This window comes from Triturus cristatus, chromosome 6 (assembly GCF_964204655.1).
Source record: "Triturus cristatus chromosome 6, aTriCri1.1, whole genome shotgun sequence".
In the NCBI taxonomy this organism is placed as follows: Eukaryota; Metazoa; Chordata; class Amphibia; order Caudata; family Salamandridae; genus Triturus; species Triturus cristatus.
The window spans coordinates 109,719,586-109,743,427 of NC_140589.1; the positions used below are offsets into that span (position 1 = coordinate 109,719,586).

General features: G+C 49.5%; 1 protein-coding gene across 1 annotated transcript in view; it reads left to right on the plus strand.

Moving 5' to 3' along the window:
- Positions 1–519: 519 nt before the first annotated feature.
- Positions 520–23,842, plus strand: part of ABCC10 (ATP binding cassette subfamily C member 10) — a 209,649-nt gene continuing 186,326 nt past the window's right edge. The window contains exon 1 of the mRNA XM_085610306.1: positions 520–588. The gene's annotated coding sequence lies outside the window, so the exon portion shown is untranslated. The remainder of the gene's footprint in view (positions 589–23,842) is intronic.

The following is a 23,842-nucleotide window of genomic DNA, read 5'->3' on the forward strand; positions in this document are numbered from 1 at the left end:
AGGATTGTGCATAGTTTGTGCGGGAAGCCCTAGGAGTGTTAGCTGTGGAGCCCTCCAGTTACAGTTTACATTTGTATGATGGAACTAGTGGATAAAGGAGATTTACAACTACTCGTTTGCAGTTTGGAATGACGTCTTCCCTTTGAAAGGCGTTGGAGTTTGCTGATCAGAGCAGGGGGTCTTTCCCTGTTCTTGAGAGTTCCTCCTCGCGCCGCAGGTGCGCCGAGGCTCCCTTTGCTTGGAGGTAGCAGGGCCCTGTTGAAGGGTTTCTGTTGGTGGTGGCAGAAGTCACACGCGTGTGGGCTTTCACTGCTGTGACATCAGAGCCCTGAAGGGATTGTTTCTGGATTGTTGTTGATAATCAGAACCGCGGCGCGTGCTACCTTGGTGTCCCGGGCCCTTGAGTGCTGTACCTTTGGCACGGGGAGTCCCGTGGATCAACCCCGAAGCTTATCTGCCCCAAGCATCAACTGCGGATGCTCATTAAAGGCACAAAGGGCAGCGCAGCCCGGCTCCAGAGGCTGCAGGGAGCCGGCGGCGGAGGTGTGGCGAGGGAGCGCGTCCTGCAGGGACATTCAGCCGCAGCAGGTAGGCGACGCCTTGAAAATCAGAAATCAAGTAAAACACATCATGAGTGTGCGGGCGGACCACAGGGGGGCAGAGGGCAATCAATCACCACAGGAGGGGCAGCGGGCAGGCAATCACCACAGGGGGGCAGCGGGCAAGCAATCACCACAGGGGGAGCGGGCAAAAAAACAGCACACGGGGGAGTGAGCAAGCAATCACCACAGGGGGGAGAGCAATCAATCACCACAGGGGGGAGCGGGCAATCAATCACCACAGGGGGGAGCGGGCAATCAATGACCACAGGGGGGAGCGGGCAAACAATCACCACAGGGGGGGCAGCGGGCAATCAAACACCACAGGGGGGCAGCGGGCAATCAATCCCCACAGTGGGAGAGGGCAATCAGTCGCCACAGGGGGGCAGCGGGCAATCAATCACCACAGGGGGGGAGCGGGCAATCAATCACCACAGGGGGGCAGCGGGCGATCAATCCCCACAGTGGGAGCGGGTAATCAGTCACCACAGGGGGAGTGGGCAATCAATCACCACAGGGGGGCAGCGGGCAATCAATCACCACAGGGGGGGAGCGGGCAATCAATCACCACAGGGGGAGCGGGCAATCAATCACCACAGGGGGAGCGGGCAATCAATCACCACAGGGGGGGAGCGGGCAATCAATCACCACAGGGGGGGAGCGGGCAATCAATCACCACAGGGGGGCAGCGGGCGATCAATCCCCACAGTGGGAGCGGGTAATCAGTCACCACAGGGGGAGTGGGCAATCAATCACCACAGGGGGAGCGGGCAATCAATCACCACAGGGGGAGCGGGCAATCAATCACCACAGGGGGGGAGCGGGCAATCAATCACCACAGGGGGGGAGCGGGCAATCAATCACCACAGGGGGAGCGGGCAATCAATCACCACAGGGGGAGCGGGCAATCAATCACCACAGGGGGGCAGCGGGCAATCAATCACCACAGGGGGGGAGCGGGCAATCAATCACCACAGGGGGGCAGCGGGCGATCAATCCCCACAGTGGGAGCGGGTAATCAGTCACCACAGGGGGAGTGGGCAATCAATCACCACAGGGGAGCGGGCAATCAATCACCACAGGGGAGCGGGCAATCAGTCTCTGGGCAGACAAACACACTTACTGTGATATTAGCCTAAACGTGTGAGCAGCTGTTGCGTGTAACAGAAGGCACACGCACATCTGCCGTGTGCAATGACAACTATTCCAATGTGTAATGTTACAAAACGTGCAGGGGTCCGGACTGCCCAGGGCCCGAGTTTCACAACAAACAGGGTCCCCAAGAGGACACGGTTGTCCCATGTTATTTTGCTCAACAGTCTCAAAGTCATGTATACAAGGGGAAGCAGATGCAGGGTTCATACAGTCAGAGCCAGGCGCCGCCCCATACACCCCTGTATGCTAGTGCTACCAAGAAGTGACCGGGTTAAAAGAAATATTGCCTTTTTACTGTAAATGGATGTCTTCTGGTCACGCCGTCACCAGCTCTCAACGCCGCCAGAAACCATGTGACGCGGAATAGATAGGTCGTGGAGAGATCTGAACAGAACCCTTTTGTGAAACGCGCATACACACACACCAACCTTTGCACAAAAATTGTGCACACGTGATATGTGATCCCCCAACACAACCGACAACCGTAGACCTAGGGGCAAAGGACAAAAGTATTATTGCGTCTACAGGTGCCCCCTCCCCCGACCCCTCCTTCAAATGTGTACCTGGGCATCAGCAGCATTACATCTGGTATGCTATGGGTCTCTGCTGAGGACAATCCACTGATGGGGACCTCAACACTGAATACAAGCAGAGACGGACCCGGAGCTGCACCCCCCTCCCCCCAGCGCCTTCAGACCCTCACGGGTGAGTAGCAAGCTTTATAAACCCCTGATTGATTGATTGATTGAAACACACTGAAGCAGAGAGACAACTGACTCCTGAGCCAACAGAGGTGCATGGGTACCTAAACACACTGAATACAAGCAGAGAGGCAACCGACTCATGGGACAACAGAGGTGCATGGGTACCAAAATACACTGAATACCAGCGGACACAACAGACTCCTGTAACAACAGGGGTGCATGGGTAACAAAACACACTAAATACCAGAGAATACACAGCAGACTTTTGTAACAGCAGAGGTGCATGGGGACCTAAACACACTGAATACAAGCAGAGAAGCAACCGACTCCTGGGACAACAGAGGTGCATGGGGACCTAAACACACTGAATACAAGTAGAGACTCAACCAACTGATGGGACAACAGAGGTGCAAGGGGACCTAAACACACTGAATACAAGCAGTGGGGCAAACAACTCCTGGGACAACAGAGGTGCATGGGTACTGAAACACACTGAATACAAGCAGAGACGCAACTGACTCCTGGGACAACAGAGGTGCATAGGTACCGAAACACACTGAATACGAGCAGATAAACGTCAGACTCCTGTAACAACAGAGGTGCATGGGGACCTAAACAGACTGAATACAAGGGGAGACGCAACCGACTCCTGGGACAACAGAGGTGCATGGGTACCGAAATACACTGAATACCAGCGGAGACAACAGACTCCTGTAACAACAGAGATGCGTGGGGACCTAAACAGACTGAATACAAGGGGAGACGCAACCGACTCTTGGGACAACAGAGGTGCATGTGGACCTAAACACACTGAATACAAGCAGAGACGCAACTGACTCCTGTAACAACAGAGGTGCATGGGTACCGAAACACACTGAATACAAGCAGAGACTCAAACGACTCAAGGGACAACAGAGGTGCATGGGTACCTAAACACACTGAATACAAGTAGAGACTCAACCGACTGATGGGACAACAGAGGTGCATAGGACCTAAACACACTGAATACAAGCAGAGAGGCAACCGACTCCTGGGACAAGAGAGGTGCATGGGTACCGAAACACACTGAATACAAGCAGAGAAGCAACCAACTCCTGTGACAACAGAGGTGCATGGGTACTTAAACACACTGAATACAAGTAGAGACTCTACCAACTGATGGGACAACAGAGGTGCATGGGGACCCAAACACACTGAATACAAACAGAGGGGCAACCGACACCTGGGACAACAGAGGTGCATGGAGACCTAAACACACTGAATACAAGCAGAGAGGCAACTGACTCCTGGGACAACAGAGGTGCATGGGTACCGAAATACACTGAATACCAGCGGAGACAACAGACTCCTGTAACAACAGGGGTGCATGGGGACCTAAACAGACTGAATACAAGGGGAGACGCAACCGACTCCTGAGACAACAGAGATGCAAGGGGACCTAAACACACTGAATACAAGCAGAGACGCAACTGACTCCTGGGACAACAGAGGTGCATGGGTACCGAAATAAACTGAATACCAGCGGAGACAACAGACTCCTGTAACAACAGAGGTGCATGGGTACCGAAACACACTGAATACAAGCAGAGACTCAAACGACTCATGGGACAACAGAAGTGCATGGGTACCGAAACACACTGAATACGAGCAGATAAACAGCAGACTCCTGTAACAACAGAGGTGCATGGGGACCTAAACAGACTGAATACAAGGGGAGATGCAACCGACTCCTGGGACAACAGAGGTGCATGTGGACCTAAACACACTGAATACAAGCAGAGACGCAACTGACTCCTGGGACAACAGAGGTGCATGGGTACCGAAATACACTGAATACCAGCAGAGACAACAGACTCCTGTAACAACAGAGGTGCATGGGTACCGAAACACACTGAATACAAGCAGAGACTCAAACGACTCATGGGACAACAGAGGTGCATGGGTACCTAAACATACTGAATACAAGTAGAGACTCAACCGACTGATGGGACAACAGAGGTGCATGGGGACCCAAACACACTGAATACAAACAGAGGGGCAACCGACACCTGGGACAACAGAGGTGCATGGAGACCTAAACACACTGAATACAAGCAGAGAGGCAACTGACTCCTGGGACAACAGAGGTGCATGGGTACCGAAATACACTGAATACCAGCGGAGACAACAGACTCCTGTAACAACAGGGGTGCATGGGGACCTAAACAGACTGAATACAAGGGGAGACGCAACCGACTCCTGAGACAACAGAGATGCAAGGGGACCTAAACACACTGAATACAAGCAGAGACGCAACTGACTCCTGGGACAACAGAGGTGCATGGGTACCGAAATAAACTGAATACCAGCGGAGACAACAGACTCCTGTAACAACAGAGGTGCATGGGTACCGAAACACACTGAATACAAGCAGAGACTCAAACGACTCATGGGACAACAGAAGTGCATGGGTACCGAAACACACTGAATACGAGCAGATAAACAGCAGACTCCTGTAACAACAGAGGTGCATGGGGACCTAAACAGACTGAATACAAGGGGAGATGCAACCGACTCCTGGGACAACAGAGGTGCATGTGGACCTAAACACACTGAATACAAGCAGAGACGCAACTGACTCCTGGGACAACAGAGGTGCATGGGTACCGAAATACACTGAATACCAGCAGAGACAACAGACTCCTGTAACAACAGAGGTGCATGGGTACCGAAACACACTGAATACAAGCAGAGACTCAAACGACTCATGGGACAACAGAGGTGCATGGGTACCTAAACATACTGAATACAAGTAGAGACTCAACCGACTGATGGGACAACAGAGGTGCATAGGACCTAAACACACTGAATACAAGCAGAGAGGCAACCGACTCCTGGGACAACAGAGGTGCATGGGTACCTAAACACACTGAATACAAGTAGAGACTCTACCAACTGATGGGACAACAGAGGTGCATGGGGACCTAAACACACTGAATACAAGCAAAGGGGCAACCGACTCCTGGGACAACAGAGGTGCATGGAGACCTAAACACACTGAATACAAGCAGAGACGCAACTGACTCCTGGGACAACAGAGGTGCATGGGGACCGAAACACACTGAATACGAGCAGATAAACAGCAGAGTTTTGTAACAATAGAGGTGCATGGGTACCGAAACACACTGAATACGAGCAGATAAACAGCAGACTCCTGTAACAACAGGGGTGCATGGGGACCTAAACAGACTGAATACAAGGGGAGACGCAACCGACTCCTGAGACAACAGAGATGCAAGGGGACCTAAACACACTGAATACAAGCAGAGACGCAACTGACTCCTGGGACAACAGAGGTGCATGGGTACCGAAATAAACTGAATACCAGCGGAGACAACAGACTCCTGTAACAACAGAGGTGCATGGGTACCGAAACACACTGAATACAAGCAGAGACTCAAACGACTCATGGGACAACAGAAGTGCATGGGTACCGAAACACACTGAATACGAGCAGATAAACAGCAGACTCCTGTAACAACAGAGGTGCATGGGGACCTAAACAGACTGAATACAAGGGGAGATGCAACCGACTCCTGGGACAACAGAGGTGCATGTGGACCTAAACACACTGAATACAAGCAGAGACGCAACTGACTCCTGGGACAACAGAGGTGCATGGGTACCGAAATACACTGAATACCAGCAGAGACAACAGACTCCTGTAACAACAGAGGTGCATGGGTACCGAAACACACTGAATACAAGCAGAGACTCAAACGACTCATGGGACAACAGAGGTGCATGGGTACCTAAACATACTGAATACAAGTAGAGACTCAACCGACTGATGGGACAACAGAGGTGCATAGGACCTAAACACACTGAATACAAGCAGAGAGGCAACCGACTCCTGGGACAACAGAGGTGCATGGGTACCTAAACACACTGAATACAAGTAGAGACTCTACCAACTGATGGGACAACAGAGGTGCATGGGGACCTAAACACACTGAATACAAGCAAAGGGGCAACCGACTCCTGGGACAACAGAGGTGCATGGAGACCTAAACACACTGAATACAAGCAGAGACGCAACTGACTCCTGGGACAACAGAGGTGCATGGGGACCGAAACACACTGAATACGAGCAGATAAACAGCAGAGTTTTGTAACAATAGAGGTGCATGGGTACCGAAACACACTGAATACGAGCAGATAAACAGCAGACTCCTGTAACAACAGAGGTGCATGGGAACCTAAACAGACTGAATACAAGGGGAGACGCAACCGACTCCTGGGACAACAGAGGTGCATGTGGACCTAAACACACTGCATACAAGCAGAGACTCAACCGACTCATGGGGCAACAGCGGTGCTTGGAGACCTAAACACACTGAATACAAGCAGAGAGGCAACTGACTCCTGGGACAACAGAGGTGCATGGGTACCGAAATGCACTGAATACCAGCGGAGACAACAGACTCCTGTAACAACAGGGGTGCATGGGGACCTAAACAGACTGAATACAAGGGGAGACGCAACCGACTCCTGAGACAACAGAGATGCAAGGGGACCTAAACACACTGAATACAAGCAGAGACGCAACTAACTCCTGGGACAACAGAGGTGCATGGGGACCTAAACACACTGAATAGAAGGGGAGGCAACAGACTCCTGTAACAACAGAGGTGCATGGGGACCTAAACACACTGAATACAAGGGGAGGCAACAGCCTCCTTTAAAAACAGAGGTGCATGGGGACCTAAACACACTGAATACAAGCAGAGTCGCAGCTCACTCCTGGGACAACAGAGGTGCATGTGTACCTAAACACACAATACAAGCAGAGATGCAACAGACTCCTGGGACAACAGAGGTGCATGGGGACCTAAACACACTGCATACAAGCAGAGACTCAAGCGACTCATGGGACAGCAGGTGCACGGGGACCTAAACACACTGAATACAAGCAGAGAGGCAACCGACTCCTAGGACAACAGAGGTGCATGTGCACCTAAACACACAATACAAGCAGAGAGGCAACCAACTCCTGGGACAATAGAGGTGCATAGGTACCTAAACACACTGAATACAAGCAGAGACTCAATCGACTCATGGGACAACAGAGGTGCATGGGTACCGAAACACACTGAATACAAGCAGAGACTCAAACGACTCATGGGACAACAGAGGTGCATGGACACCTAAACACACTGAATAGAAGCAGAGACTCAAACGACTCATGGGACAACAGAGGTGCATGGGTACCGAAATACACTGAATACCGGCGGAGACAACAGACTCCTGTAATAACAGGGGTGCATGGGGACCTAAACGCACTGAATACCAGTGGAGACAAAATATACTCCTGGGACAGAGATGCATGGGGACCTAAACACACTGAATGCAAGGGGAAACAACAGACTCCTGGGACAACATAGATGCATGGGGACCTAATCACACTAAATACAAGCAGAGACGCAACCGACTCCTGGGACAAGAGAGGTGCATGGGTACCGAAACACACTGAATAAAAGCAGAGGGGCAACCGACTCCTGTAACAACGGGGGTGCATGGGTACCTAAACACACTGAATACAAGCAGAGACTCAACCGACTCATGGGACAACAGAGATGCATGGGGACCGAAACACACTGAATACAAGCAGAGACTCAACCGACTAATGGGACAACAGAGGTGCATGGGGACCTAAACACACTGCATACAAGCAGAGACTCAAGCGACTCATGGGACAGCAGGTGCATGGGGACTTAAGCACACTGAATACAAGCAGAGACTCAACCGACTCATGGGACAACAGTGGTGCATGGGTACCAAAACACACTTAATACAAGCAGAGACTCAACCAACTAATGGGACAACAGAGGTGCATGGGGACCTAAACACACTGCATACAAGCAGAGACTCAAACGACTCATGGGACAACAGAGGTGCATGGGGACCTAAACACACTGCATACAAGCAGAGACTCAACCGACGCATGGGACAAAAGAGGTGCATGGGGACCGAAACACACTGAATACAAGCAGAGACTCAACCGACTAATGGGAGAACAGAGGTGCATGGGGACCGAAACACACTGAATACAAGCAGAGACTCAACCGACTTATGGGACAAAAGAGGTGCATGGGGACCTAAACACACTGGATACAAGCAGAGACTCAACCGACTAATGGGACAACAGAGGTGCATGGAGACCTAAACACACTGAATACAAGCAGAGACGCAACCGACTCATGGGACAACAGAGGTGCATGGAGGTCTAAACACACTGAATACAAGCAGAGACTCAACCGACTAATGGGAGAACAGAGGTGCATGGGGACCGAAACACACTGAATACAAGCAGAGACTCAACCGACTTATGGGACAAAAGAGGTGCATGGGGACCTAAACACACTGAATACAAGCAGAGACGCAACTGACTCCTGGGACAACAGAGGTGCATGGGGACCGAAACACACTGAATACGAGCAGATAAACAGCAGAGTTTTGTAACAATAGAGGTGCATGGGTACCGAAACACATTGAATACGAGCAGATACACAGCAGACTCCTGTAACAACAGAGGTGCATGGGAACCTAAACAGACTGAATACAAGGGGAGACGCAACCGACTCCTGGGACAACAGAGGTGCATGTGGACCTAAACACACTGCATACAAGCAGAGACTCAACCGACTCATGGGACAACAGCGGTGCTTGGAGACCTAAACACACTGAATACAAGCAGAGAGGCAACTGACTCCTGGGACAACAGAGGTGCATGGGTACCGAAATACACTGAATACCAGCGGAGACAACAGACTCCTGTAACAACAAGGGTGCATGGGGACCTAAACAGACTGAATACAAGGGGAGGCAACAGACTCCTGTAACAACAGAGGTGCATGGGGACCTAAACACACTGAATACAAGGGGAGGCAACAGCCTCCTTTAACAACAGAGGTGCATGGGGACCTAAACACACTGAATACAAGCAGAGACGCAGCTCACTCCCGGGACAACGGAGGTGCATGTGTACCTAAACACACAATACAAGCAGAGATGCAACAGACTCCTGGGACAACAGAGGTGCATGGGGACCTAAACACACTGCATACAAGCAGAGACTCAAGCGACTCATGGGACAGCAGGTGCACGGGGACCTAAACACACTGAATACAAGCAGAGAGGCAACCGACTCCTAGGACAACAGAGGTGCATGTGCACCTAAACACACAATACAAGCAGAGAGGCAACCAACTCCTGGGACAATAGAGGTGCATAGGTACCTAAACACACTGAATACAAGGGGAGGCAACAGCCTCCTTTAACAACAGAGGTGCATGGGGACCTAAACACACTGAATACAAGGGGAGGCAACAGCCTCCTTTAACAACAGAGGTGCATGGGTACCTAAACACACTGAATACAAGCAGAGAGGCAACCGACTCCTAGGACAACAGAGGTGCATGTGCACCTAAACACACAATACAAGCAGAGAGGCAACCAACTCCTGGGACAATAGAGGTGCATAGGTACCTAAACACACTGAATACAAGGGGAGGCAACAGACTCCTGTAACAACAGAGGTGCATGGGGACCTAAACACACTGAATACAAGGGGAGGCAACAGCCTCCTTTAACAACAGAGGTGCATGGGTACCTAAACACACTGAATACAAGCAGAGACTCAATCGACTCTTGGGACAACAGAGGTGTATGGGTACCGAAATACACTGAATACAAGCAGAGACTCAAACGACTCATGGGACAACAGAGGTGCATGGACACCTAAACACACTGAATACAAGCAGAGACTCAAACGACTCATGGGACAACAGAGGTGCATGGGTACCGAAATACACTGAATACCTGCGGAGACAACAGACTCCTGTAATAACAGGGGTGCATGGGGACCTAAACGCACTGAATACCAGTGGAGACAAAATATACTTCTGGGACAGAGATGCATGGGGACCTAAACACACTGAATGCAAGGGGAAACAACAGACTCCTGGGACAACATAGATGCATGGGGACCTAATCACACTAAATACAAGCAGAGAGGCAACCGACTCCTGGGACAAGAGAGGTGCATGGGTACCGAAACACACTGAATACAAGCAGAGGGGCAACCGACTCCTGTAACAACGGGGGTGCATGGGTACCTAAACACACTGAATACAAGCAGAGACTCAACCGACTCATGGGACAACAGAGATGCACGGGGACCGAAACACACTGAATACAAGCAGAGACTCAAGCGACTCATGGGACAGCAGCTGCATGGGGACCTAAGCACACTGAATACAAGCAGAGATTCAACCGACTCATGGGACAACAGTGGTGCATGGGTACCGAAACACACTGAATACAAGCAGAGACTCAACCAACTAATGGGACAACAGAGGTGCATGGGGACCTAAACACACTGCATACAAGCAGAGACTCAAACGACTCATGGGACAACAGAGGTGCATGGGGACCTAAACACACTGCATACAAGCAGAGACTCAACCGACTCATGGGACAAAAGAAGTGCATGGCGACCGAAACACACTGAATACAAGCAGAGACTCAACCGACTCATGGGACAAAAGAGGTGCATGGGGACCTAAACACACTGCATACAAGCAGAGACTCAACCAACTCATGGGACAAAAGAGGTGCATGGGGACCGAAACACACTGAATACAAGCAGAGACTCAACCGACTAATGGGACAACAGAGGTGCATGGGGACCGAAACACACTGAATACAAGCAGAGACTTAACCGACTAATGGGACAACAGAGGTGCATGGGGACCTAAACACACTGCATACAAGCAGAGACTCAACCGACTCATGGGACAACAGCGGTGCTTGGAGACCTAAACACACTGAATACAAGCAGAGAGGCAACTGACTCCTGGGACAACAGAGGTGCATGGGTACCAAAACACACTGAATACCAGAGAATACACAGCAGACTTTTGTAACAGCAGAGGTGCATGGGGACCGAAACACACTGAATACCAGAGAATATACAACAGACTCTTGTAACAACAGAGGTGCAGGGTTAGCTAGAGACTTTGAATACGAGCAGATACACAGCTTTAATAACAGGGGTGCATAGGGACCGAAACACATTGAATACCAGCAGATACACAGTAGAGTCCTGTAACAACAGAGGTGCATGGGTACCAAAAGGCATTGAATACGAGCGGAGACAACGACTCTTGTAGTAACAGAGGTGCATGTGGACCGAAACACACTGAATACAAGGGGAGACAAGAGACTCTTGTAACGACAGAGGTGCATGGGGACCTAAACACACTGAATACGAGCAGATAAACAGCAGAGTTTTGTAACAATAGAGGTGCATGGGTACCAAAACACACTGAACACAATGGGAGACAACTGACTCCTGTAACAATAGAGGTGCATGGGGACCTAAACACATTGAACACAAGGGGAGACAACAGACTCTTGTAGTAACAGAGGTGCATGGGGACCGAAACACACTGAACACTAGGGGAGAAAAAATATACTCCTGGGAGACAGATGCATGGGGACCTAAACACACTGAATACAAGGGGAGACAAGAGACTCTTGTAACGACAGAGGTGCAGGGGGACCGAAACACATTGAATACCAGTAGATACACAACAGACTCTTGTAACAACAGAGGTGCATGGGTAACAAAACACACTGAATACGAGCAGATAAACAGCAGAGTTTTGTAACAATAGAGATGCATGGGTACCGAATCACACTGAACACAAGGGGAGACAACAGACTCCTGTAACAACAGAGGTGCATGGGGACCTACACACACTGAATACTAGCGGATACACAGTAGAGTCCTGTAACAACAGAGGTTCATGGGTAACGAAACACACTGAATACAAGCAGATACACAGCAGACTCTTGTAACAACAGGGGTGCATGGGTACCGAAACACATTGAATACGAGCAGAGATACAATAGACTTGTAACAACTGAGATGGATGTGTGCTGAAACACACTGAATACCAGTGGATATACAGTAGACTCTTGTAACAACAGAGGTGCATGGGTACCGAAACACTTTGAATACGAGCAGATACACAGCAGACTCTTGTAACTACAGAGGTGCATGAGTAACGAAACACAGTGAACACAAGGGGAGACAACAGACTCCTGTAACAACAGGGGTGCATGGGGACCTAAACACACTGAATACAAGGGGAGACAACAGACTCCTGTAACAACAGAGGTGCATGGGGACCTAAACACACTGAATACCAGCGGAGACAACAGACTCTTCAGAGGTGCATAGAGACCTAAACACACTGAATACAAGCGGAGACAACAGACTCTTGTAACAACAGAGGTGCAGGGTTAGCTAGAGACTTGAATACAAGCAGATACACAGTTTTAACAACAGGGGTACATGGGTACCGAAACACATTGAATACCAGCGGGTACACAGTAGACTCCTGTAACAACAGAGGTGCATGGATACTGAAACACACTGAATACCAGCAGAGACAACAGACTCTTGTAACAACAGAGGCGCATGGGGACCGAAACACATTGAACACAAGGGGAGACACAATATACTCCTGGGAGAGAGATGCATAGGGACCTAAACACACTGAATACAAGGGGAGACCACAGATTCTTGTAACAACATAGGTGCATGGGTACCGAAACACATTAAATACGAGCGGAGATACAATAGACTTGTAACAACAGAGATGGATGTGTGCTGAAACATTGAATACGAGCAGATACACAATTTTAACAACAGGGGTGCATGGGTACCAAAACACATTGAATACCAGCGGGTACACAGTAGACTCCTGTAACAACAGAGGTGCATGTGGACCAAAACACATTGAATACAAGGGGAGACAACAGTCTCTTGTAACAACAGAGGTGCATGGGGACCTAAACACATTGAAAACAAGGGCAGGGGAGAAAACAGACTCTTGTAACAACAGAGGTGCATGGGGACCGAAACACATTGAACACAAGGGGAGACAACAGACTCTTGTAACAACAGAGGTGCATGGGTACCGAAACACACTGAATACCAGGGGAGACAACAGACTCTTGTAACATTTACAGGGGTGCCCGGGTACAGAAACACATTGATCAACAGCGAAGACACAGTAGGCTCTTGTAACAACAGAGGTGCATGGGTACCAAAACACACTGAATACCAGGGGAGACAACAGACTCTTGTAACAACAGAGGTGGATGGGTACAGAAACACATTGATCACCAGGGGAGACACAGTAGACTCTTGTAACAACAGAGGTGCATGGGTACCAAAACACACTGAATACTAGAGGAGACAACAGTCTCTTGTAACAACAGAGGTGCAAGAGTTAGCTAGACACTTTGAATACCACGGGAGACACGGCAGTACACTTGAGGACACCAGAGGTGGCATTAGTGTTCAACCTTAAAGAAGCCATCCAGGGAAGAGAAAAAACACAGTGCTCTTTGCCCAGCTATGCATTTCTAACACTCATCAAGCATAGGGATTGCAAGAATGGTCCTTTGTTTTATAATGGCAGCTTTAGCTTTGGTACACATTGTGACCTCATTCTTCACCTGGCCTCCTTATCTTTAATATACCAGCCCAGATTTGAACGAAGTTCCCATATTCAGGACAAGGCCAGCCGACATGCCATGGTTTAATTCGGGGTCAGTTATTGTGGGACGTCTGCTGGTTCTCGCCCAGCTCTCGGTGGCACTCTTGTATAGCACCAACATCCCAAGGTGACAGCAAGTTTCTGCAGCTATATAGCAAGCCATCAGGAAACAAAGTAACAAGTTAATGTCTTTATTGTTACTTGTAAAATTCATTAAACAGAGGCTACCGATGTTTAATGAATTCGGACAATTAAGAATAAAGGGATTAACTGTTTTCTTTGGTGCCTCCAGACAGCACAGCAGAACCACATGGAATCACAGACCCTCAGAGCTCAACACAAACTAGTACAGCTGACTTCCACTCATTCAGTGCCTGTAATGGTTCCTTTATCCCACCATGAGACCAAAGACTGGCTGATACTCATCCTGATGCTGATGTCACTGTCATGAACTATGACCTTGGTCAAGGAAAAGGGGTAAGACGTTTGTCAAAAGCTGGTTAAACACCTGGCCATATTTCCAGTAATAGAAAAACTGGACATGAAGATCATTGGACAGAAGATTGAATACTTGCTCGTGTTTGCCCTAATCTAGCGTCTAATTTAGTATTCCAAAGGTCAGTTGTATGAAGTTCCAAATCCCCATTTGCTATTTTTGAATAAGCAATTCTTCAATGCACTCTTATGTTGGGAAAATATTGTCTGTAAGTGAATAGTCATTGAGCTGCTTTGCATTACAGTACGTATGCTATGCATGTTTTGATATACTGTAGCACAAACCCTTATGTGGAGCAGAAGGGTGCTGTACATCGAAACAGGTGGAAGGATTGGCCCTTGATTATCGATTGTATACGTAACAGGAGCCAGGAGTGAGGGAGATGGCAGCGTCTCCTCTGTATTATTCCGGAGATTCAGAGTGGAAGGTAGGAGATTCCTTATTGATGACCAATGAGGTACTCTTTGCAGTAGTGGCTGCTGTGTGGGCGGAGTACCAGGGTGGGGGGTACGGTGACGACAGGGGGAAGGAGGGTGGGTAAACGGACAAGAAAGCATTAAAAATAAAATAGGGAACACAAACTTACCTGCCGCCCTTCTCTGTGTCCTCGCTGCAACACAGGCTACCAGGCTCACCTGCGGCCAATCGTGACGCAGCTCTCATGTTTGAAGCATCAGGATTGGCTTGAACACTGTAAATTTGCACTCCCAGACAGATTGGGCGCCTGTGCTTTGCTGTCTCCAACCCAGCAACGCAGCTGAGACAGCTCAGTGTGCATGTGGGATTGGCAGGCCTTAGACGGCCGGCCAAACTGACATACGCAATGATCACAGTGCAACCACTCCCTCTGTCACTGCCCTCACAAAGGCCCCGCCCCCAAGACTCGCCCAGTCCTCAGAACCTGAAAAAGAAAACTATAATAAACCTGTTTTATTATCGTTCTATTTTTCACGTTTTGAGGATAGCAAGAGGGACGACGCTCCTCCACCACAGCGAAGGAGCCGTCACTGGTGCAAGGGAGAGGGAACGTAGCTGTCTGGAAGGTTGGTAGAGTTGAAGTCAGTCATTGCGGTATGCTGATCCTCTGTTGTAGAGGGCTTTGTAGGCATGGATGAGCAGCTTGAATTTGTAACGTTTCTGGGTGGGAAGCCAGTTCAGTGAGGTAAGGAGTGACGTGAGCTCTTCTGGGGATGCCTAGGATGAATCTGGTGGTGGTATTTTGGATGGCCTGGAGTTTTTGCCTGAGCTGATTGGAAATGCTGACGTAGAGTGCGTTGCCATAGTTTAATCTGCTGGTTATAAGAACCTGGGTGACCATGCATCTTGTGTGCATGGAGAGCCATTTGAAAATCTTGCAAAGCATTCTGAGGATGTGGCAGCAGGATGGGGATCACAGCGTTGACCTGTTTGTTCATCGTGAGTTTGACATCAAGGATGATGCGGAGGTTTCTGGCGTGGGGGTGGGTGTGGGACCTAAGTCATGTGAGGACTTCCAAGGGGAGCTCTCGTTTCCAAAAATCAGGATCTGCATTTTGTTTGTGTTAAGTTTGAGGCATTTCTCTTGCATTCAGTTGGCCACGTTAGATATCAAAGTGGTACATTTGGTTCTGGTGGTGGTATTGTGGTTGGTGAGGGACAGGGTGAGTTGAGTGTCATCAGTGTAGGAGACGTTGTTGAAGCAGTGGGTTCTTATGATGCGGGCGCGGGTTACATCCATTACAACACATGCGTTAGGTCGCATGTGTTTACGTCGCAAGCGCTACAACGCAAGCGACGTTAGGACGCAGACCATTACGCCGCACACCATTACATTGCATGCGCATTTACCAAGCATATGCTTTTAGATCATATGTGGTGTAATGGACGTGAGGCAGGCGGCACGGACAAGCACCGGGGAAGAGGCGGAGTAGCACTGGGACGACGCGAGGAGAAAGAGATAAGGGGGCTTAAAGTTTAGTGTTTAGGCAGTGTGTGGAGATTAGGGTTTAGGGCAGTGTGTGGAGATTAGGGTTTAGGGCAGTGTCTGGACATTAGGGTTTAGGGCAGTGTCTGGAGATTGTGCAGACAGTGTAGTGTTTAGGGTTTAGGGCAGTGGCTGGGGATTGTGATGACAGTGCAGTGTTTAGGGTTTAGGGCAGTGTCTGGAGATTAGTGTTCAGGGTTTAGGGCAGTGGCTGGGGATTGTGCGGACAGTGTAGTGTTTAGGGTTTAGGGCAGTGTGTTTAGCGTCGTGTATTAGGGGTTAGGGATTAGGGTTTAGGGAAGTGTAGGGTACTTATTTAGGCTTTAGGCGAGTGTGTGTTATGTAGGGGGGTATTTGGGAAACAATTGCGATGTTAAACCATGCGGGGTGTTTGTGTGCATTGTAAATGTGTTTTGCATGAGTTTGAATGCGTAAGCTAAGTAATGGTTAGCGTGGTGAAAGATTGCGTTCTACATGTACATGCGATGTGAAGACGCCGATGTAACGGGATGCGATGTAAACGATTGCGATGTCGCACCATACATCCTGCGGGCGCAGGGTGCCATATACACATTGAATAAGGCTGGGCTGAGGGAGGAGCCCTGTGGGACTCAGCTGATGAGCATCTTGTAATCCAGAGATCAAAGTGGAGAGTCTGACTCATTGAGTCCTGTTGGAAAGAAAGGAGGTGAGCCAATTCAGGACGGGCCCTTTGATTCCTGAGTCCTGGAGTCTGGCGATGTGGGTGCCATGGGAGATGTTGTCGAAAGCCTCTGAGAGGTCGAGCAGGATGAGAGCAGCAGTGTAGCCTCTGTGCATGTTGGACTAGATGTCGTCTGTTGCTACCAGTAGGGCAGTTTCTATGCTGTGGTTTCTGCGAAACCCTGACTGGGTGGAGTCCAGGAGGTGGTGCTGTTCAAGATGGGCTGGGAGCTGGTTGTCAATCTCTTTCTCTAGGACTTTGGGCTGGGAAAGGCAGGAGCGAGATGCGCCTGCATTTGCTGAGATCTTTAGGGTTGGCCTAGGGTTTCTTCAGGATAGCTATGACTTCTGCTTACTTCCATTTGTCTAGGAAGTTTCCGCTGAAGACAGAGGAGCTGATGATGGTGTTGAGGTTGGCGCTGATCAGTGTGCTTTCCAGGTTGTTCAAATGGTGAGGGCAGGGCATTGTGAGGAATCCTGAGTAAATAGCCTGTATGATTCTGGTGGTGTCATCTGTGGTGAGAGGGCTTCAGTTTGTTAGGAGGTAGGTGTTCCTGTTGGTGGTGGGGGTTGTGTGATGAAATCTTCTATGATGGGTTGGGGTGCGAAGTTGGTGTCGATCTTGAGTATTTTGTTGTGGAAAAAGTCAGAGAGGTCATCACAGAGGATCTGTGCGGGGATGATGGTATTGGAGGCTGCTGTTGGACTAGTAAATTCTTTGACAATGTTGAAGAGTTCTTTGCAGGAGTTGCAGTAGGATTCTAGTGTGCACACGAGGACAGCATTTCTGGCTTCTTTGATCTGTGCATGGTAACTTCTGAGTGTGGATTTGTAGGTGTTTCAACAAGTTTGTCAGGGCAAGATTCGTTTCCTGTATTCTGTAGGGAAAAAATTCCTGTCGGACAATGGTTCACTTTGTTAGGTATTTATAGTGGAAGGTGTTGTCACTCCATTCATAAGAGTGAGTGAAAGAACAGCCAACACGTGTTTCACCCCTTTACATGGCCATCCGGCCTGGGGCTTCCTCAGGGCGTTTATTAAACTTTAAATTCGATGAATCTGTCTCAGTAATATTATATCCCTGTTACTTCTCTCCGATATCGGGCGTAATGCCGTTTCTGAAGGACTCTTCCTGTAATGATGGATTTGGAGGTGTCTCTGAGGGGAGTTGTCTCAACTGGTTCTCCTTCTTCTTTCCAGTTTTTTGCAATAGCGCTTGGAGTCTCCTAGGTCTTCTGTGTACCAGCATGCTTGAGTGCGAGTTCCTGCATGTCTGACCTTCTTAATAGGAGCCAGGGTGTTGGCGCAGTCTGAGATCCATTTGTTTGAAGGTGGATATGTTGTTCTATAGGTCGCCTGTGAGGATAGGCTGGTTGGATCTGAGGGTGTTGTTATATTCCCAAGTTAGGCCCATGTAGCGAAGCAGCTTATTTCCTACATTTTCCTCACAAATAAAATTTTCATCTGTGACCTTTTGCACATATTTGCGTGCATGACAATGTTGGATTAGTTTCCCTTAAACTAAACTTGTTTACACATCTAGCTTCGCACAACTTTATCTCAAAGCCCTGAACATCATGTACAAGGACTCGTTTTGCACTAAGTACAAATGTCATCATTATCTTCTGATACCAGAGGTCCGTGCATGCTGAGAATTCACCATGCAGCGGTCTAACATCTCGTGAGGGGTGTCCAGTTCGTGACTGTGAGAAGTTGGCCTGATGTATGATGTCACTAGTTATAGTGTACACCTTATATCAGTCCAAATACCCTTATGGTGATTGGTTGTAAAGTCAACCTTATAGACCAGCTATCCTAGTGGTAGCATGGACAAGAGCAGTCTTAGGCTAAACTCTGAATGGCATGTGAAGCCAGCTGTGGTGGGTAGACCCCCATCTACAGCTATGGCACCATCCCTGGCAGCTCTTTCAGCATCATAGGCCTCCAGAAGCTCCACTAGCTGTCTAAGGGTAGGGTTTGCACCCTGTTTTATTCCTCTGGAGGTACACAATTGTCTCATCTCCTGGAATGTTAAGGTATCATACCTAGAGGGGGTCTTCTGCAGACCTGCCCCTCCTGAGAGAGCATCTACTTGATCTTCTCCCAGAGGCATGATCTAGTGAGGGTGTGGTGTGTGCACCTACCTACACTAGTTGTTTCTACTAAACCTCTCTAGTAGTTGTAGTCAGGGTGTGTTACTCCCTTCAACCTACAACCACTAAGTCCAGTAGGACTTAAGTATTATAAACTATGTTATATGTACCTAGACAATATCTGTGTGATCTTTCAATTTAGTATCTCAAGATTACAATGGTATTACAACAGCAAGCTCAGATCCCACCGCTGCCACCAATGTGAGAAGTTGGCCTGATGTATGATGTCACTAGTTATAGTGTACACCTTATATCAGTCCAAATACCCTTATGGTGATTGGTTGTAAAGTCAACCTTATAGACCAGCTATCCTAGTGGTAGCATGGACAAGAGCAGTCTTAGGCTAAACTCTGAATGGCATGTGAAGCCAGCTGTGATACCATATATAATCCCTTGAATACCAAATGAAAGGACACCACAACAGATATATATATAAAATAAAGTGTATTTATTCTAAGCAAACCCTCAGCACTCTTTATGAGTTTAGAGGTAAGTACAACACAGTCTTATTAATGCATACAGTAAGTCACACAGGTAAGTAATACAGTTAGGCCCTAGGGGCCACGCAAACCATATACTAAATAAGTGGTATAAGAACCACTGTCACGGAAATAGAATAGGCCTAGGCCTAGGGAATCGCTGGGGCTACACTACACTAGCGTTAGTTAGGAAGTGGGAGGCCCCCGGGATTCGTGTGCAGAGTGGAAACACTCACGCGTAATGCGTAAAAGTCAATAGCAATGTTACAGTTTAGAAATAGATAGATTTAGGACACTTCCGGAGTAGCTAGGAAGTTGAGACTTGAAAACTAGACACTAGGATAGTCACTATCCTGATGAGCACCGGAGTACCCAAGTTACCTAGCCCACAGGCTGCGGGTGCATAGGGGTGAAGATGCGTCGTTTTCGTCGTCGACTTCTATGGATGCCTGAAGAAAGATGCTGACAGGCAGTCAGTGAAGAGTGTCCGGTGGATCCCAAGGCTGGGATCAAGAAGAGAAGAAACCTGCAAGCAGAGGGGACAGAGTCAAGGTCACTAGCCAGTGACCACGTGGAACCAGGAAGGAACCAGGCGATGTCGTGAAGAGTTGCAGGTGAAGGTGAAGCTTGTCGCTGCAGCCAGGAGGACCAGGAAGCGTCGAGGACGACCAGGACCAGGAGGCGAGCTGTCCCACGAAGGCTCTTGCTGTCGGCGGCGTCGAAGTTGGACTAGGACTCACCAAGCCTTGGCAAGCGGAACCCACGAAGAACAAGGGACTTGCTTCTGGTGCAGACCAGGAAGGTCTGGGGTGCTTCTTCTTTGCAGAGAAGCGGGAGCCAGTCTGGAGGAGCCAAACCAGCGCAGAAGATTTCAGGGAGCGTCGTCACAGAGGCCACTAGCCAGCGGGCAAGCAACCGGACAGACGCGGCAAGCAGGAAAATGCTGAAGGGCCCCACGCAGGACTCGTGGAGTGTGGGGGGCTGGTCTTCGGTGCAGATGGTGCTTGGGGTTGGGGCTTCTCAATCCCCGGTGCACAACTTCGAGGGTACCTCAGAAGCTGCGCTGTAAGTTACTAGCCACTTTTCCCAGGTAGCCGGTCCCACGTCGCTCGTCGCCTCCACGGATCTCAGCTCTGCTGCAGATGTGGATGAGGGTCGGAGAAGTCTGGAAATCAAGGCTCTGGTCGGGCTCTGCAGTCGGTTCCTCGTCGAACGTTTCACAAAGCAAAGGGTAGTCTCTTGATGGTGCCTGTTTGCACAGGGTAGCCACTCCTTGGCTACAAGGGAGATTCTTCAGTCTTCTTCTTTCGTCGAATGTCGAAGGTCCAGAGTTTCTGTTCAGTTTTGCAGGTTCAGGATAATCTAAAGTCTTGAGGCCCAACTCCCACTCTTATACTAATCTGGGGGGCTGGGATACCTGCTAGGTCACGCCTTATGGGTGGGACCTGGGAGGGGGTGGTTACACCCACTTCCCTTTGTCCAGTTTCGCGCCAGAGCTGGGGCTGGAGTGCCCCAGCGCCGGTTTGAACTGGACTATGCAAGGAACACCTTGTGTGCCCCAGGCATGTCTCATTCCTTTCAGCCCACCCTGCCCCAATACACTAAAGGCTGTCTGGGGAGGTGCTAGCACCTCCCCAAGCAGGAAACCTATTGTCCAGGCCTCCCTGGCTGGGATCACTCCCAGCAGCAGGAGGTCAGACTTGTGTCTGTGGCAGCAGCATCCATTTTGTGATGCTGAGGCTTTGGTTAGAGATAAACAGCAAAGTAGGATTTTAACATGTCTCTCCCTCTAGAAGGGAGGAATAATATCCTCATCACCAGAAATGGTATGGGGGTATTATTCCAAAGTGTTAGACACCTTACACGACATGTTTTGATAAAGCCAAACCATAGTTACCATAACCGTTTAAGATTATAAGGCACTTTAAGAGTATATGGTAGGCTATATCATAGAACAGCTATAAGGACATGGTTCCGAAAGCTGCAGACAGGCTCAGCTCATGCTAGAGCACCATCTCACATGTTACCAAGCACTCTGCCTCCAGGATTGTTAAGGCCTGCCATAGGAGTGACTGATAGGTACACATGTGTCTATATATAAGGTAGGTATAGGAATACTACACCTAAGCAAGGGGTGATTACACGACCTTGCCCCAGCTGAGTGATCAGCCAGTTGTGTCTGATTGGAAGGCCAGACCAGGGGTGGCATAATACATGCTGCAGCCCCTGGGAGGCCTAGGGTACACCTATGCCCTGGGTACCTAGGGTACACTGTACAGGGTCCAATAAGGTGATCCTTACCAATTGATTATGTACCTAGGGTACATGGAGTCCATTTTACAGAGAGAGCAGACAGCCTGAGACCCTGAATGGCAGGATCTCAGGCCAACTAAGTCGAAAAACCAGCTAGACACTAGGCAAAAAGTTGGGGGTAACCATAGTCAGATATCCACCTTCCTACACAACCCCCCCCAAACGAAAGGAGATAAGGCTGGCCTTGACAAGGTAAGCCTCTATTGCCTGAGTGGCCATATAAGGAAGAACCAGCACTGGCATGGTTACCCCCTGTCTCATGGTCCACTAAGCAATCCCTCATCCTAAAGATATCATAGGGTCTCCACCATAGGGAATCTCTACCTTTGGTGTGTTTTTGCAAAGTAAAAGGCTGGTGTTGAGATGGAGTACTGAAGTGAGTGTCCTCAAAGTGAGGCCTCAGCTTCCTCCAATCATCCTCCACCCTGGATGCCTTTCTTTCTCTAACTGAGTTGCACTGTGCTCTCAGGGTCAGCCTCTGGCTACCTAAAGCTGGAGGCTGGGTCCCTTTTGTGGGCTTACTGGAGGGACAGGTCAGGTTTGGGGTCCTAAGGTCCCATGTTTGCCTGTGCCCAACAGAATCCCTCTGGGGGAGGTCCCTAACTACCTGTGAAGGGGATCCCTCAGGAATGTTTTTACCCATCACCTGGCTAGGGCAACTAACCAGGCAATCCTCATTCTTTTGAAGGGGGGGTTCTTGTGGACAGGGGCCCTCTTGGGGTCCACTGGCCTCCCTGACCTCTGCAGCCCTGGGCTGACTGAGGCAGGGTAGAGAGAGGCAGGCTACCTGCACCAGACTGGGTCCCACCTTGGAAGGGGCCACTGACATCAGAGGCTCTGCCAGGCCAGGCCTGGCTACCTCTGGGGCAGTTCCTTCACAAGGGGTGAGGTCAGATCCCTGAGGAGGCTGACCTCTTCCTAATGTCTGGGGAGAGGGAGACTTTTCTTCCTCCCCACTACTCTCTGTTTGTGTGGAGTGATCCATAGTTTCAGGCTTCACTACACCTACATCAGTCTGAGTGTGGGCTGAGACCATTACAGCCTTGCCAACCTTTTCAGGAAGGCACTCAGTTTGTGTTTGAGCTGTGACTGTCACAGCTCTGCCAGTCCCTACAGGGAAGTCTGTCTGTGCCTGGGCTGTGGCTACCACTGCCCTTCCAACCTTTTCAGGGAGGAAAGCTACTTGGACAGGGGTTGTGACTGGCACAACCCCACTACCCTTTTTGGAAAGGCCTGCCATTTTGGAATGGGTGTCTTGTTCAACTCCAGCCCAAGCTGAGAGTTCTAAGTCATTCCCCAGTAAGCAGTCCACAGGCAAGGTTGGAGACACTGCCACCCTTTTAGGGCCAGTGACACCTCCCCAGCTGAGACATACCTCTGCCATGGGATGACTGTTCTGTTTGCCATCAATGTTAGTTACCTGGTATGAGAAACCAGGCAAAAGCTGCTCAGAGGGAACTAGCCTATGGGCCACCATAGTGATGCTAGCTCCAGTGTCTCTGTAGGCCTCAGCTTTTCTACCATTGATGTAGGGTTCCTGTCTGTACCTACCCAAAGTGTTGGGACAGGCAGTGAAGTTGGCAAACCCCATGCCACCATCACAGACAAGAGTAGCTGCTGTAGGGGAATTGGCTAAGCCAGGATCCCCCTGTGTTCCCCAAGA